We start from the raw sequence: 2,306 nt of genomic DNA on the forward strand, positions 1-2,306 counted from the left end.
CCCATTAAAGAATAAATATCTTGCAACAACTGAACACCTCCCATACAGACACACACACACACACACACACACATAGGTGTGTGATCCCCCACACTCCCCCGTCTCTTACTAATCTACAGGCTCCAGTTCCACCACAGGGTTGGTTCTGCACCCTGGCCTCACAGCTGTTAACACTGACCAGGCGCTACGCAGACGATGCTTCGGCGGAGCTCCCCCACGTCCCCTCTGTCTCCCCGGCGCACTCCCTACAGGGGGAGACTCACCTCCATCCGCGCGACCTCGCCGCGGCTCCCGGAGCAGCCAGGCTCGCCGTCCTGCGTCTTCGCCCCCCGCGCCGGGGGGAGCCGCACGCCCCGCCGCCGCACACAAAAGAGAGGGAAAGCCAGCGAGCGCGCGGGGTGTTTCGCGCGGGAGGGGAGAGCGGCGGGAGCCGGGGGGCCGCGCGTGCGAGCGCCCGGGGAAGGCGGGCGGCCCCTCGGAGCGCAGCGCAGCGCAGCGCAGCCCGCCGCGCCAGCTCTGGGACCGTCTCATTCAGCCAAGATCGCTTCATACAAATGGCGACAATGCGCCGCCGAAGGCCATTGTTGATGTTCGACATTTTTCGAATAGCTGAGCAGAGCAGACAATATGGCAGGCCACAAAACTTGGCAGGGGGAACTGACCTGGAGCTCGAATCTGAAAGACTGGGTTGGGGAAGGGGGTGGTGTAAGGGGGGGGGGGCAAGAATAAAAAAAAAACAAGGCTCTGTGAAAGAGGTTTTTATTTTTCACAGATGGCACCGTGGTGGCTGTGTAGCATGCTGCGTCTGTTTTTGCATGCGTGTCCATACGTGCGGGCGCCGACCGAGCACAAAACCTTCAGCAAAATGCCTTCAGACCCGTGGGCAATCAAAAGGTGGTTCAAAGGTTCACAGTAGCAGATGCTAGTGTGTTACTCTGACATAAACAGTAAATAGCATGAACGCATGGAAAAGACCCCAGAATTGCAAATGTAGTCAAATTAACAGCACTGAGAAAACTACTGACATCTATTATATATCAGTCTGACGTGACAGGCTCAACCTGTAAGCAAGGGATGCCGTAGCCGGTCAGTCCTGCAAAACTGTTCCCTCTTGGTTGTAGCTGTTCATTCTGCTCAGAAGAAGGGCTGCAAAACATGTTAAATTACCCAGAAACTGGTCTGTTTTAGAATGTCAGCCACATGCTACGCACTGAAGTGATAGAAGAGAGCTCCTCACTGTCCAACCAGAAGCATTTCTGAAGAGTCATATCCCAATTAGAGTGCAAATCATTGAACATGTGGATATATGTCAAATAATGTCATTAATAATAGATAAACTAATGCCTGCATACTTTTTCCCTTAAAGATTTCGTATGAGTTTTGATTACCCATCATTATCATAATCTTGATGAGGGACATTCATTCCATGACCTAATTGTTGTTCTGATGAGTCTTTGATGGGTTCTGACAGTTAATGGCGTCCTGTCCCTTTAGTAGCTGTGACAACCGCACATTAATCTGGAAGCCTAACAAGGCTTTTAACTCCCATCAGTCACCAGTGCTAAGTGCACTGGACTCACTGGGAGGTGTTACTTTTACTGCTATTAATTCCCAGACATTGATGGTCAAGTCTTGAAACCAGGGTATGTGTGACAGAAAGTCCGTGGCTTGGTCATTTCTCAATGCTAAACATCGTAATCGAACAAAGGATACATTTTACTTTAAGGTTACACAAATGTCTCCCCCAACAGTAGTTTCCCAGCTCTGCTCCCCTGCTGGTCTATATTGCTCAACCTGGTGGGGAAATGACACCCAACACGCCAACCATGCCATAGAGTGCAAATGACAGGTATCAGGTGTCTGGAAGTCAAAGATGTCACACTGCACATCTGATGCATGGGTGGGGAGGATGCTCAAGCTAGAGCCCCCACTTCTCACCCACCACCCACATCCATTCACTGTGTATGGTGGGGGTGGGTGGGCACCAGCCAGGAAATCCCCCTGTACATGAAATATGTCTTTTAATATAAACTACAGTGTCTCTTTATCCACAAAGTAAACATACACCCAATATCACAGCCACCATACTGGCAGAATGTGCTTAGAGTAGCTGTTGAAACACGGTTCACAAACCAATCCTGTTCATCAAAAGGCAGCAGTTTGGAAACCCCTAGTGGGACACCGCAGTTGTACCTTTGAGCGAAGCACTTAACTTGAATTGCTCCTGTAAAAATATCCAGCTGTATGCATGGACAATATGTGAAATGTGAGCCATGTAAGTCACCCTGCATAAGTGTATCTTCAAT

The 2,306-nt window shown here is 50.1% G+C and overlaps 1 long non-coding RNA gene across 1 annotated transcript in view; it reads right to left on the bottom strand.

Annotated features, from left to right (window-relative positions):
* The window catches only part of LOC118234883, a 42,352-nt gene extending 41,993 nt beyond the window's left edge, over positions 1–359 (bottom strand). Inside the window, exon 1 of the long non-coding RNA XR_004766741.1 lies at positions 264–359. This is a non-coding gene — a long non-coding RNA (uncharacterized LOC118234883). The remainder of the gene's footprint in view (positions 1–263) is intronic.
* Between the last annotated feature and the right edge of the window lie 1,947 nt (positions 360–2,306).

Source organism: Anguilla anguilla, chromosome 9, assembly GCF_013347855.1.
Source record: "Anguilla anguilla isolate fAngAng1 chromosome 9, fAngAng1.pri, whole genome shotgun sequence".
Classification (NCBI taxonomy): domain Eukaryota; kingdom Metazoa; phylum Chordata; class Actinopteri; order Anguilliformes; family Anguillidae; genus Anguilla; species Anguilla anguilla.